Source organism: Lissotriton vulgaris, chromosome 3_2, assembly GCF_964263255.1.
Source record: "Lissotriton vulgaris chromosome 3_2, aLisVul1.2, whole genome shotgun sequence".
NCBI classification, from domain to species: Eukaryota; Metazoa; Chordata; class Amphibia; order Caudata; family Salamandridae; genus Lissotriton; species Lissotriton vulgaris.
This window is the reverse complement of record NC_141690.1, coordinates 24,932,768-24,948,829: the sequence shown is the minus strand read 5'-3', so window position 1 is coordinate 24,948,829 and position 16,062 is coordinate 24,932,768. Positions and strand designations below refer to the sequence as shown.

The window sequence follows — 16,062 nt, the reverse complement described above, 5'->3', positions numbered from 1 at the left end:
CCCTGCTCTTTTTTGGTGATCGGTTTGGAGGAATCAATCTGCGTCATTGTCTAGAGAAATTGTAAGCGACTGTGTTAAAATGTGAGAGAGGAATGGATATTCATTGGCTCTCGGGGTTCATCAGAGTCTCTGTAGTATTAATAAAGGTAGCATTTTTTTAAACCTGAATACATCCCATACACCTCACAAAAATGAGCTAAAAATGCACTCTACACATTATATAACACAGGAAGGATTACTATAGAATCAAAGAAACCCTCTGTATCAAGTTATATGGGTATAGAACTGTATAAGCACCCCTTACCAATATATCTTACCCTGCCCATGACTTACTGGGAGAGGAGCCTTTTATTTCGTTTGAGAGAGGGCACTGTTAAGTTTTTGCTATGTTTCCCATTTGGATACCAGCCTAACCTTGATCATACACTATGCCCTTGTGACGGGGTGCGTGTACAAACTGACTAGCCTTTTCTGTTTCTTTGTAATTATTATTTAAAATATGTGAAGTTGTTTTTAACTCCATTTTTTTAAAAGCAAAGACCAGTTTCCCTGACTCAAGCCTTTCAGATGTTGCTTTCTTTAAATAATGAAGAATTTGTTTTCCGCACTAGCACTTTCTTGAAAATTGCCACCCAATCCCGTAAGATGATATCCAATCTCTGAATTGCTTATGACGTATTATTATGAACTGTCTAACCTATTTTGATATGGATTTTTATGACTTTGTTGTATTCTTGTTATTTTACTGTGCTTTTATGGATTTTTGGGAATCCGAATAAAGTTGATTTGAACTGAACTGAACCAAAGGTGTGACTTCACATTAGATCAATAGATCCAGTATGTATATATTTTTTTAAATAAGGAAAACATAGCTTTCAGCCAGTGTTAAGGAATAAAAGGTCTAAACGATGAGGACTTGTATTGACCAACAGTTTTCTTTATTTCAGATATAAAAGATTATGTATTCTACGTTACATTCGTATTTCACAAATTCTTTCTATGGAAATGGACAACAGCTGACACGTGTTACATTACACAGTGACTTTTTGAAGGCTTTTAGATAGTTACAATAAAGTACAAATGTAAGCAAGTCTAAGACAGAGAAAAGAGAAAAAAAGGCAAAAAAGACAGAGAAAAGCGTGAAAATTGAAGAATTCTTTAGCTAGGGTGAATTGACCAATATGTATGTCTACACAGTGAAGGGATGGACCTGCACTTATGATAAGAAATAAGATGTGGAAAGGTATGTGAGTAGAGGAGCAATAGGGTAAAAAGTATGTCACATCCGTTACCAGGATAAGAAGTATCCCAACCTGTAGTGCAAGAGCAGGTATCTCAATTAGAGACGCATTTATATCAAAGAGTGTAAAGATATCCCAAACTACAGTGCAAGAGCAAATGTCCGAGTAGGAAACACAATTATATCAATAAACCAACCTTTGATTAGCATATAAATGCAGTCACAAATTCCATGTAAGAAGACCCATATGGAGTGAGTTGGTGTATACTGCAATATCCTTGAGAGCGCCGCCTCCACAAAACGTAAAGTATATCGTAATGGACGCAGCTAATAAAAGGAAAAAAAAGGGGCTACTTGACGAGGACTCACATTGAAGTAACAGAGATGGGGGAAGTGTACGCAGTAGGTTGTTTTCTGTGCTTGGAACCACACACCCTTGGTTAAAGTTTAGGCCTTTTCACTGAATAGAAAATATAAGATTTGCTATCGGGAGAGGAAAAGAAAAAGAGAGCATTAGTTGTATACAGAAAAATGTTCCAAATATAAGTCTGATGTTTGGCATATCTCTGATCTCTCCGTAAAATCGAAATACTTATAAGCGAGAAACGCAGCTGTTAAAGTTATAGTTCAAGGCTGTTAGTAAATATATAAGTGCGATCCATAACCTCTTATGGAGCTAAATCATCGTCCATGCCAGAAATATGAAAAGAATTGTTAGGAAAGAAACAAAGCAAGTGTGCTTTATGACATAGTTTGTGGTGAGGAAATTCCAAATAACATAGCCAAATGCTACCCCATGTGATGAAAACAGCAAAACAGATTACCTCTAAACGTTTATGGAGTATGCCACAAGTCCTGGTGCAAGGTTGTCGTGGAACGAAGCATTGTGCCAGACTAGGTGAAGACAGATAATGAGTAAATTGAGGCTAATCTTTACGAATCAAGGCGGCATGGCTAGAAGTGATTATTAGGAATATGTTTGACCTAAAATATCATATTGTGGACTTTATGTATTGATGGAGACTATGGTTGGCTCCAATCTTGAATGTAAGGATAATAAGACATTTTTTGAATAATAATGCATTGTAGCATCCAAAGGTCCTAACTCCTGATATCGGGAGAATATGTGCAAGATAAGAAAAATTCTGTGCTGTGAGGCAGACACAGCGGAAAGCAAAGGCGTCTAAAATAAAGGCTGTGTTTCTTCAAATTAACCTAATCACTATCTATAGTACAGTGTGTGTCTCCAAAACTAATAAGATGTGCTTGAATGCAAAGAAAAAAATATAAAGAAAGTGAGTTTGCAATGTCTTAAGACCCGTAAGTATAATATAGAAAGGAAGCTAATGAACAAGTAACTGCAACAGTCTGTGAGGCGGCGAAGAGCGACCAAAATGATAATGCTTTGTTTGGCCTAAGAAAATAATGTAACACACGTTGTACATAAATGTCACATCGTAAGACACACAGCCTTCTAAAGGAAAAGTGTGTGCATGTTAATTAAAACCATGTAATCAACCAATATCAAAAAGGGAACTCGGCTCGCAAGGGACTCAGGTCTGAGCATACCCTCATAGGAACAGTTCAGCCCGAACTGCCAAGCCATGCCTTCCCTGGACCGGAGTCCCTTGCTCACTTTGCCACTGGATTCAAGCAAAACTGGCTGACGACGGCTGCAATGCCAGAAACCGGTCCTATGAAGCTTGTTTCCGGTCCAGGGAAGGCATGGCTTGGCAGTTCGGGCTGGACTGTTCCCTTGAGGCCTTGGGTCAGACTGATTTGCATTTGGCCATGTCTGAACTGGGGTGGCAGAGTGGGCTAAAGAACGGTGATGGATTAAACCCAGATCTGTTGACTGGGAGTGAGTGTTTGATTGGTTCAGATGCTCCGTCCATCACCACCCCCTTTTGTACCGTTTAAGTTAAAGTGGGCATGAACACATGCTGATTTTTGTCATTTTGGTGAAACTACAACCAAGGTCTCTGGTCAGGTATATTGTTTGCCATTGTTGACTACTTGATCCAAGGTCCACATTTCAATACCATGAAACTGCAGCGTTAGCAGGGGACCATGACCTGTCCAGAGCAGTGATGTCACTCAGATTTGGTTCAACCTACATTAAATTACAAGCCAATGCTGGTAGTGTGTTGCTAGACTCAGAGGGTGGTTCACTCCCAGACAATGAAGATGTGGCAATGAAAAACCAAATTCAATTTCATGAAGATTACCAGAAGAGTCAAGCACTGGCTGCCGGGGAGGGGAATTTCTCTAGCCAAGAAATTGTGGAAGGGGTGGGAACACTGGCATTTTTAGAATAAGCCATGGAGGTGTGGCCGGCCAGCTCATCTTGCATGTTTTGCCGTTCACCCTATGTGGGAAGGGTATGCCCAGACGTGGGTCCCGTGCTCACTACGTCACTGGAGTCAAGCTATCCTGGCTGAAGACGGCTGATAGCCAGAAACCGGTCCTAGGAGGCTTGATTCCGGTCTAGGGAAGACATGGCATGGCAGTTTGGTCTGGACTGTTCCCATGAGGCACATGGTCAAGACTGATTTGCATATGGCCATGTCTAAACTGGGGTGGCTTGGAGAACAAAATAGATTAAACCCAGATCTGTGACTGGGGGTTGAATGTTTTGCCATTGTGCAACACTCCGTCCATAATCTTGTGTGTTTTGCTGTTCATGCTATGTGGGTAGGGTATGCCTAGACGTGGGTCCCGTGCTCACTACACCACTGGAGTCAAGCTATCCTGGCTGAAGACAGCTGATAGCCAGAAACCGGTCCTAGGATGCTTAATTCCGGTCCAGGGAAGACATGGTTGGGCCGTTCGGTCTGGACTGTTCCCATGAGGCACAGGGTCAAGACTGATTTGCATATGGCCATGTCTGAACTGGGGTGGCTTGGTGAGCAAAATAACGATGGATTAAACCCAGATCTGTGACTGTGGGTGAATGTTTTGCCATTGTGCAACATTCCGTCCATCATCTTGTGTGTTTTGCCAGCCAGTTCAATAAGGCACTCTAAGATTGCCCAATTTCGAGACGTTTCGGCTTTTACCATCTAGTTAAACTTTCCCTGGTCATAGAAAACTAGTAGCGAGATAGCGTTTCTCAACAACCAGTCATTCTCTTCCTAGTTGTGAGTCAAATTTGATTCTTTAATATGGTTGCTCCGATAAAGTGTTAACTCCTTCGACGCTCATGACGAGCTGAGCTCATCATGAGCCACGGCGCTCCGGTGCTCATGACGAGCTCAGCTCGTCATGGCCCGTGGAACGCTCAGGTGCGGGGAGAATTCCCCTGCTGTGCTGAGCATTCCACGGGAATCAATACACCTGTGACGAGCTGAGCTCGTCATGAGCACAGGAGCGCCGTAGCTCATGACAAGCTCAGCTCGTCATGAGCATGGGGGCGCTGTGCGCGCCCCCCTGCCCCCCAGCACAGCGGGGAAATAACCCCCGCAGCGAAGGGGTAAACTAAGGAAACACCATCTCTATTTTTCATGACTGCTACAACACAAGTCTGTAATTAGTAGCCGTAACTATTGCTCTTGGTATTTATTTATTTTTAATTTTGTGAGAAAAAGGAGAGATTGCCACAAGAAGAAAATGGATCTGCGAGCTATTTATCAAAAAAAGCCCACTTTATAGGGAATAAGAAGCATTCTATAGTACGCAGAAATCGTGCCTTTCTCTAGTGTAACAGAAAACAGGTGCTAGGCCTGGTTCTGAAAGTCTACCTAAAGACCCATTTCTCTCTCGATGTAAACACCTGTATGAGGAGACTCAATATCAGCTAGACTAATATTGGCCTATGAGACATCTTAGGGCCACTATTATCTTTGAACGCTTCAGAAAATAATAATCATGAATACCCCCTACAGACTATTGGAATCATTTACATGGGGCCACTAACCCTCAGCTTTTGTGGAAAATATTTTAATGTAATCCCTTTAGCTGTAAGGAAGGCCTACAATGCTCTCGCCTCTTCATAAAGGGAAATTTGGCATTTTAAGAATATTATATAATCAATGTGAACCTATCTTTTGGAATCGATTCTTTACATTTATTAGCTGCCACTAGAGAGTTAAATAGCCTTTACATTCCTGTCTACAGCAGTCCGAAAATCAGTCCTAGTCAGTAAGAAAAAAACGTTATGGCATAGAGGATTGTATAGTGCCGAGTGGTCCTAGTACGGTTCTGCAGCGCTGACAGGCATCACCATCGAAAGAACAAGTCTCCAAGCAACGAACAAGATCTGGAGAAACGCACTGGCATTCACTATAACTTCCAATAATCCCTTGAGTTGGTCATTCTCAAGCACTTTTCCTCACTTGCTCTTCATGTGTTAAATTGAATTACTTATATCTTGTTTTCTTTGTGTTTACTTTCATTGATTGCTCAAATGAAACTGTGACTAATTTGCTTGCCGTTAGGTCTGCTTTAAAAGGCAAAGGAGGGATTTAAAAACCTGCACCTTCCTTAGCGTTAAATAAATAATCGGGACAGTTTTTCGACCATTAATAGGTGATTGGCTTTCACAGATACAAGTATACATAAAAGACAACAAGACTGTTTGAAATGGCTCAAAGTATGAAATTGCACCCATTGGTATTAGTCCAGGTCAACCTCTGCTATTTAAGCATGCAACAGGACGAGATCGCCTCCACGCACTTTCAACATATTAAGGAAGATATGAATCGCCTATGACAATTCTTTTGTCACTACGTGAATGCCGATGGCTGAGTCACATCAGGATATATGTCTATGTCATTAGAATCAGGTTCAATTAGAAGTTATGAACTCAATTATGCATCCAACCGCAACTGTGCTGAAGAGAGCTCAGTCCTGTCTCATAAAAGCCCTCCAGTAGATAGTGGTGGAATATTCACACACACACAAATGAACACCGATACCATGACAGTACAGAGAGCTAGACAATAAAGAAATAACACATGAAATCAACTAATAGGAAAGCCATGGCAACCATCAACAGGTGCACTACTCAACATCCACCATGCAACCATACACTCACCAACAACACAGTAAGGTTCAACATCCACCAATTAGCAAAAACTAACATACTTCAAAATGCTTTTTCATAAATGCCACTACACATCCTAAACCTGGCCACTAAACAAACATGACAACCCCATCCTTTATTGTGCAGACGCACCAATTAAGCAAATAACGCAACCGCAGTGATTGTCATCTGCTACCTAACATCACCAACCACTGATGATCCCAGATACGAAAAAGAGACACAAAATCAAAACACATGACTGGTTATCACCTCGTGTATCCACGAATGAAATCCAATCCATAACTTACAAATAGAAATAAACAAATAGTGACACTTTAAAATGCCCAATGGTGATACTTGCGGGAACTACAACTACGTTCCTGATGCCATTAAGGACAATGTCTTGCAACAGTGCTTATTCAACACCAACTGAACAACGTGTGGACTTCGTAGCTCACTCTGAAACATACTTTACACAATAGACCATCCTTGAAACTGAAATCAAATGTCACAACTTACAACATCCACCATCACACCTACACAGCATTTTTTTGGCCCGTTGCACATCCTTGCATACATAACCATGACTAATAAGACCGTACAGCTGCACCCAAAGGGTATTTATTAAATGTATTATATTTGGAAAAAACACAAGTAACTGGGAGGGTGTCACGGTGCTGAAGAGTTCAAATTAAAATACTTAAAGAGTTTTTACTTTTTAATCAGCCTAATTCTGATAAGTTTATGGAATGTCACATCATGGTTAATTTCTAGTGGATACTGTGTGAGAGAATTACACATCAAGGTTGCCAGCTCGGAGAATGGACGGCCAATTTCAAGAAATGCCTTTATCTTTTATACAACAGTAAGCCTGGTCATGACAGAGTGAAGTATTGTAGTGGGCATTTATGCCCTGAAATGTTTGTTCTGCAAAAACGAGCATTTGCAACTTATTCCTTTGTACAGACGAGAGGGTTCTAAACTGTCAAGTGTTTGTCAACTGCCAGCTATTCTAATCTAAACAGTTGGCTAGAAATGGAATCCTTCAAATAAGGCTCAGCGGAAGACAAGACAAAGGGCCATATGTATCAAGCCTTTTGCGATTTGTTAAGGCCGAAATTCGCCTTTTTACCGATTTTGAAATGTATGAAAAATTAGCAAAATAAGGAATCGCAAAAAATTGCGATTCCTTATTTTGCTTAAGCATTTAAGGAATCGCAATTTTGTGATTCCATAAATGCTATGTATGAAGCTTTTTAAAATTGCGAATTCAGGTTTAGAAATCGCAAATTACCACCAACTTGTAGTTGGTGGTAATTTGCGATTTCTTGTAAACATGCACAATTGTGCATTTGTGAGGGTGGCATATGACGCACATACATGCCCATTGGGCATGTATGTGCGCCATATGCACACACATGTAATTTACAGGGGTGCAGCAGGGTGTCCTTGAGACACCCCTGCACCCTTGAAATAATTCTCAAATTGCGATTAGCAAATTGCGAATTCGCAAATTGAGAAATATTTCACAGTCATTTTTATGGGCCTCCTGGCCCATAGAAATGAATGGGGAATTATTGCTTATTTGCGAATTCGCAAATTGTGAATTCGCAAATTGCGAATTCGCAAATAAGGAATAATTGGAAATCGCTAAAAAATAGCGATTTTGTACATACATACTATTTAGCGATTTCTAAATAGCGATTCCCTAAAATTCGCTATTTAGAAATCGCAAATGGTGATGATGATACATATGGCCCAAAGTGTATAAATGTACCTTAATATTAGACTGGAAGTCCAAGGTACAGCAAATTAACCTGGTCCAGGTAACTGCTGCCTTGATTTGCATGAAGCAGTAATCATAGGGGAGGAGTGGCATCATTTTGCAAAGCATTATCAGATCACAGAAACAGAGGGAGGAATCTTCATTGATCTATGTAGACCGAGAAACAGAGAGATCAAAAATTAAGCTCAAAATATGGATGATGTCAACTGGCACAGGAGGAAAGCCAATATTATCAAACCACCATTGTGAACGCCTTAAGGCGGCCTGGCCACCAACAACCAGAACCTTTGTCTTGTTCGAGTTGTTTGAGTAAATTTCTATAAATCCACGGTGCCACAACAGAAGGCAACTCTGGAAATTAGGTTGGGCAGAGCAAAGACCCTAATTAGTTGAAAAATAATTTCAGCATCACCTTCATATGCCATTAAATATAGGAAAAAGATCATATACATGGAAATACACATGTATTATATAATGTTGTGCTCAAAGATAATCCCTGAGTAACTCAGTAAAAAAGACAACCAATTACGGGTTTATGTAGAAAAGGAGACAGAGACTGAGTGTGTCCAGAGAGAAATGATGAAAACCCATCAAATGCCCTTTGTGAATTACTATATTTGGGAAGTTGAGATAGAAGAACCAAGCGACAGACAGTATTGAAAGACACATACAGGTGTAACAGGATCATGGTGACAGTATTACCCTGCCTGGGATGGTCCTACGCTGGTCAAGAAAATGCATAACCTCTGTACAACGTGAGGCAAAAAGTCTGGATGAAAAGGATCTAAGAAGTTATTGCCAAATTATTGAAAAAATGGATGCCTACCTCGAGAAGAATAGACAATATTATGATCTGTATTATGTGTGTAGCTTCCTGTAAGACCGCCATTATAAATTTAACCATGAATCAACTCTCTTCAATTTTCTCAGAATTTTTTTTAGCTCAGTTTTGCATGAAGAACAATTCCAGTCACCAAAACGTAGTAATAAAAATTAAAAGTATTTTAGTTGTCTCTGAGCCTCTCCCAAACTCTGTTTACACTCACACCTACAAAGCAATCCACACTTCCTAAAATGTAAGAACCACCTTAAAAAAAAGGCACGCTTGAAAACAACTTCATTTGCCAATGACATGGCCTAACTGACCTTTAAGAAATCATCTCTAGAGCAGTCCTTCCTTGTGGATCTAGTTATTGTTACTCTCCCTCATCTTCTAAACACATATCTCCCATGATCAATACTTGTTTCTTGTTCTAGAGTTTGGTGGTAAAGAACAATCCTCAGATTTGGGGACACTGCATGGGATACTGGAATCCTCCAGAGGCATTACCTCCACCAAAATATCCAGATGTTGGAGGTGTCATAAGATTCTCTATCAATGGGGAAAGCTCCAACAGAGAACTTCATACTTCCTCCACAATTCAGAGGATTTGCCAAATATAAACCTGGTCATTGGTCCTTTGTAAGTGCCCTATCTTGTCTTATAGGGTGCACATGTGGACTTCAAAAAAGAAAAATTGCAGTGGAGGAAATCTGTTTGGCCTATGTTGTCTCCTTATGTAGCACAGGACATAGCAAACAAACTTGCTCTACTTTGAGACTTCTGAATGCTAATATTTAAACATCAACATGCCTGCTGATATCTTTGGTCTTATAGCTGTATTCAACATGGTCTTCCATTCTACCCTCATACGAAGCTTTGAGTCTAGAATGGGATTCACCGGCAATGTCCTTCACTGGTTCTCTGTGATGTAACAAAACCCGAAAGGGCCCTCATCAAGATATGCTGAAGGGGCCCCTCACACTCTCATCATTAGGAACTGAGGGGGTCCCCCTCCAGTTTGGGTTAGCCTGGGACCCCCCACACTACGAGAGATGCAGGTGCCTTTTTTACCCCCCTGCTGGTTCTCCTAATACTTGGTTGGGCCTGGCCCTGTCTGCAGGGTCACCCCCAATCGTTTTATGTTCATCCCTCCTGTTGCTGAAACTTATTTTCTGCTTTTAGGACTCTCTGTACTTTGCTGCTGCTAACCAGTGCTGAATTGCTTGTGCTCGCTATTTTAAACCTGGTAAAATAGACACAAAACAGCCCACAGGGCAGGATTCATTGTATTTAAAAAATGTTGTACATGTACTTTTAAGTCTTACAAGTCTCGGTAGTGAAAAATTCACAAATTAGTTTTCACTACTAAGAGGCCTACCGCTCTCATTGTGCTATTATATTACATGTAATAAGTCTTGGCTTTTGTTTATGAGAAGGTAGGAATGCCAAGTTTGGTATCTGATGAATATTAATTTTAAACCCTTTTTAATGATAAAGTTGAGTAAAGTTATAATTCTAAAAATGCCACTTTTAGAAAGTTGGGATTTTCTTGTCCTACCTATTTGGTGCTAGTTTCCTGGGACACATGACTAGATGTGGTTGGCATTTGGCCTTTGCGTATTACTTTCAGTCCAGACAGCCATACAATAGAGGGCCTGGGACGGCAGACAACCTGGAACTAAGGCATGGAGGCTGGAAATTCCAAACACCTCTAAGGGGGAGGTGTGGATCACCCCTGAAACATTTCCCATTTCAAAGCTAGCACCAGACAAAAAAATAGGATCCTCAGGCCCACTCTTCATATAACTTCTGAACCTATGGAAGACTCAAAAGAAGGACTACTCTGCTGCTGAAGGACTTCCCTGCAGCAAATATGACTGTTCTGTTGCCTAAGGAAGGATGACTGAACCTGCTCCTTTAAACCATACCTCCAGAGTGAGTCAAAGGGCTACTGGATTAGCTTCCTGTTCTGAACCACAGGGACATGAAATGCTCCAGAGACCTACCCTGCATCTGTCCAGCTGCCCAGACGCAACTGTACCTGCTGCAATGAGTCCAGATCTCCAAGAGGTGCCTTCCAGGTTCTTAACTCTGGCTGGCATTGGAGTGTACTCTTCCTGGTCCAAGTGTGGGTTTCCTCACAATTGATGCAGGACCTCGCAGCCCCTGAGCGGCTGCCTCATCAGTACCAATGCAGTGTGACGCAACTCGACGTGGAACCTTGCATCGCAGCTCCTCATCGGAACCGACACATTGCAATGCTCTGCATCAAGAACAAAATGTACAATTCTCAGTGGGACTAAGCTGGTCCCTGTAGCCAGCCCACACTCCATCGTGGTCAGCCTGAACTTGTGACTCTGTCCTAGTCCAGTGTGACCAGATAACCATAGTTGCCATTTTGTACTTTTAGGTGCTATACTTACTCTAAAAGTTTGAAATTACATATCTCTGATTAAACTGATTGGATTTTTGTTGTGTTGGTGTCAAATAATTTATTAAACTCTACTATAGTTTTCTAAATGAGTGTGGGATTTCTCTTGTGTTGTGTTTATTTCCGTTTGTGTGCTGCATAAATACTTTACGCATTAACTCCAAGTTAGGCCTAATTGCTTTTGTGTCAAGCTACTGAAGGGTTAAGCACAGGTTATTTTAGTGATTGTTTGTGGTTTACTCTGACATGGATTGTGGCTGTTGCTTGAGAAGGGCTCTCACGTCCCTCAGCCAACAACCCAATTTCTCACACTTTCTTACTGTTACTATTTTGTTCAGATGAGCACCTTCCAGGTCAAAAAAAGACCCCTATCAGTTGTGGGGTCCTCCGGAGCTCGATACTATCTCCTGTCATCGTCAGCCTTCCAATAGAGCCACTTGGTGCTCTACTTACAGTTAACTGCAAAAAAAAACAGTTGATGGACAGAATGTAGAACAATGTCATACATTCAACCCAGTACAAGGATCTGGGCCTAAATCCATCGTTTTTTTACACTCCACACCACCCTGGGTTAGACACTGGCTATATGCAAATCAGCTCTGACCCTGTGCCTCATGGGAACAGTCCAGTCCGAACTACCAAGCCATGTCTTTCCCAGACCGGAATCAAGCATCCAAGGACCGGTTTCTGGCTATCAGCCTTCATTCAGCCTGGATAGCTTGACTCCAGTGGTGTGGAGAGCCTGGGACTCACGTCTGAGTATACCCCAGCCCACTCGGGGTGAAAATTGCAAAAAACACAGTTGATGGACAGAATGTAAAACAATTTCATACATTGAACCCAGTACAACGATCTGGGCCTAAATCCATCGTTTTTTTGCACTCCACACCACCCTGGGTTAGACACTGGCTATATGCAAATCAGCTCTGACCCTGTGCCTCATGGGAACAGTCCAGTCCGAACTACCAAGCCATGTCTTTCCCAGACCGGAATCAAGCATCCAAGGACCGGTTTCTGGCTATCAGCCTTCATTAACCCAGGGTGGTGTGGAGTGCAAAAAAACGATGGATTTAGGCCCAGATTCTTGTACTGGGGTGAATGTATGACATTGCTCTACATTCTGTCCATCAACTGTGTTTTTTGCTACTTACAGTTAACAGCATCAAGCTTAACCAGTATGCACAATTATACTTAAAAGATTCCTCTGCTACAGACACCTAATACCTCAAATATTGCCCTTACATCACCCAGACCTGAATGTCCAGCTCCCACCTGAAGCTCATCCCTTCTAAGGCAGAATTCTTTTTATTTGTCAAGAACAACAAATAGTATAAACCGGGCTCAATTACATTAACCTTGATGGCTTTGAACCCAGTTGTTTACTGAACGAACGCCAAGTCACTTCTATTCAGCTTGGACACCACTCATACTCTCAAGGAGCACATTTCCAAAAAAACAAAAACAAAGACAGAGCTCTCTTTTAAAGACGTTACTTCATAGTTGCTGTTCAAGCCTTCTAATTCTAACATCTGGATGGAGGTAATGCACTCCTCCATGGTCTCCTGGACACCACATTGAAACCCTACATGCTGCAGCACATCTCATCCTGGGTCTGAAGGATGCCATCACCCCAACCGGATGAAACTCCATTGCCTCCCCTTACTGGCATGCACCATCTTCAAAACCAGCTGCAACATTTATACAAGCTATCAGGACCAGTACTCTCACTAATCTTGCAGACAGGCTCACCATCTCCGGTTGATCTTGGTGCATCCGCAGCCAGGACATCATCAGTCTGAGAAATGTAAAAAAGACATAAACAAGACAGTGGACCTTTTCCTCTATGCACCTAGAATCTCTAACAACATCCCTGTATCCATCAAGGTCAGCCACAATACTGCTCCAATTGAGAGAGTTGAAGACTCATCTCTTTAAGAACACTACATCATGCTGAATTAACCATCCTCAACCTAGTTCCACTCCTCTTACTCATTAACTATACTCTTGTCTTTGACCAAGTACTGTACTTCAATGCCTTTTTGATAGGTTCACATGGTAGAAATACCATATACATACAGACATACATACACACATAAAAAACAGGGGTGCTATAAAAGACCTACCTGTCCAAGGAACGGAATACTTCAAAAATCTACTTGTCCGATGAAGAACATCTGCTTTTCCCTTTTGCGGCCATGCGGTGAAGTGTAAGATTATAGCTGTGTTATCTTTATATCAGAGCTCTGTGAACAGCCTCTCCAATGAATTGGCTAACAAATTATGGCAGGGTTTGAATTCCAGCAAATCCCTGTTTTTGCCACTTTTTCACAAATCTAAATGCAGGGGCCAGAAGTAAACTGAAAGCCGTAGCACATGGGTTGGAATGCATTGTGTATCTGTGCAAACCCACAAACTAACATGTTTAGGGTATTCACCAACTCCTCTCCAATCTTTTGTCACACTGAATAAGGTTGGAATTTCACTCTTTACAAGATTAGGACTAAACTTTTTCTAGGGATGTCCAAAATGTTGACCAATAGTTTTACGTTCATTCTCCATAACTGATCTATTTCTATTATTTGCTTGATATTAAACAGATTTTACTAAATGGTGCCTTAGAGAAATGACATTTAAAATTGCTAAATAGTTTTGCTTATACTTTTTTTTCCAAGTGGCATTTTTTGGTGTACGTTTTATTTTAAAAGTAAATATTGCCCAATTTTGCATGTATTTGCATATAATCCGGGAGTATTCTGTTAGCAATATCAGTAACCTCAAATTGCTATATTTTGCAAAAGTGTGTACGCATTTTCATACTGGGACCAGTATCAGTGATGCTAACTGAGCTCAGTGAGTGTACCTAGAGGGTGCAGTTCGATTTTAAAGGCTCTGCGTTAATGACCATGTACATGCATTTGAATAACTTATGCCTTGAGGCACAAAGCTTATTTTAGTAGCAGACGAGTCTCCTTAATCCATGATGCAACTCTCAAAACAGTAAGCCAAAGGGTTTGTGCTGCGGCGGGTGGCCCTTTTTGTCCAGAGAACAAAATACGCAAAAAAATTCTAGTTCGTCACCCCAAATATTATGTCCAGGGCGTGAGTGATACTCTTCCAACACCTCTTTTCAAAAGGTAAAAGCAGTGTATTTCATCAACTTCTTTCCAACAGAATAAAAAGGTTTGTCGATAAGGAGTCAGATAAACATAGGCGTGAGGGCTGCATCTCAAATACCGTATCGCCCATGCGTACATGTTTATGTTAAAAAAATAACATTTTAAGGAGACGATTAAAATGTGGGAAACAATGTATCCCACTGAACAAAGATCTTAATGCAGTAACCATTTTGTTTAACCACAAATGCAAAGAAGCCATGAACTCCGCTAAAAGGTTCATAGAAGTGCAGATTGAATATGTGAAGAAAAAAAACCACCGCTCCCAAAGGTGCTTAAAACGTCCGCCCTCTTCGTTTTCCTTTGTACAAACATGTCTGAATTCCTCTGGCGATCAGTCACTCGCTCACCTGGCTGGCAGTGGCCACCATTACCTCCCCGGAGCTCCGCAGGTGCGATCATGCACAGTACGGAAACGGGAACTCAAGAGCAGAACAAAGTCCGTGCACAGCCGCGATCGGTGCCGTATCAAATGATCCGAGCGCAAACATAAGCGCCAACGAAGCCAGGAAGCAGCTACTGAGCAAAGCGCTGCTTGTCTTGTTACTTACTTTACATTCATTCACTTTCGCAGAAAGTCAACTTCCATAATCAAGCGGTCCCATCATGGACGGTTAGCGCCTCTGCCGACCTCGAAGCGCTCCACGGCTCGGTGCTGCCGAAGCTGCAGGCACTGCAGGGTTAACTCTGCCTTGCAGATTAATGTACAGGTGCTGCGTCCGCAACCGAAGTCAACTGCCCGAAAGTAGAAGTGCGCGACTAAAGGAAATGCAGAGCGAGTCACGTGACCCATAAGGCATGACACTTAAAGGTGCAGCCCCAGCCTCCGACTATACAACGCGAACTACTTGTACTTCTATGTTTGAGCATCGGCCAAGCGTAGTAACAGGCTACGAATGAGAATTACATTTTTATTTTTGTAGTCGGACGCCTGTTCCTGGTATGATAAATTCCTAGTGAGCAGTGTGTCAGTATTTGTCACTGGTTTTTATAAAGGTGTGTGTTTGTCATCGAGCCACTCCTTGGAAATATTTACAAAATACCTCATTTGCAAGACTACCCGGCAGTAGCCGAGGCCATGCTTTATTTGCTCGATCACAAAGGTCACCGTTTTATATTAAATCAAGAAAGAGTAAGCTGCAATTGACGTCACAAAGGTCGGCCCAAGAGTAACACAAACCGATCATTCCCAAACAAAGGCTCCCTATCTTAATCGACATTACTGTTCAACGGTGGTCTTCCCTCAGAACTGACAAAAATATAAATATGTCATTTATGAGATTGAGAAGAAAGAACTGTGCGAGTCAGAAATGTGACAGGCCGGTAAATGAAGCCTGTGTAGATAGCCAATACAACTTGGAAGATAGTGTCTGTGACAGTTCATACTATTAGCATTGCAGAGTGTAATAAATGAGCATCATTCTTTGCAGACAGTAAAACATTTATTATTATCATTATTATTTTTAATTAATTTATTTATTTCCTTTACTGTAGGTAGCAGCAGTCATTCCCAGAAAGTGTTATACAGAACGGGCCACTATTTGTCTGGAATGTTTAAATTAGCAATGACATCGGCGGGGTTAAAA

The 16,062-nt window shown here is 41.4% G+C and overlaps 1 protein-coding gene across 1 annotated transcript in view; it reads right to left on the bottom strand.

Annotated features, from left to right (window-relative positions):
• ARAP2 (ArfGAP with RhoGAP domain, ankyrin repeat and PH domain 2) overlaps positions 1–15,260 on the bottom strand; it is a 1,270,949-nt gene extending 1,255,689 nt beyond the window's left edge. The window contains exon 1 of the mRNA XM_086964430.1: positions 15,028–15,260. The gene's annotated coding sequence lies outside the window, so the exon portion shown is untranslated. The remainder of the gene's footprint in view (positions 1–15,027) is intronic.
• Positions 15,261–16,062: the final 802 nt, after the last annotated feature.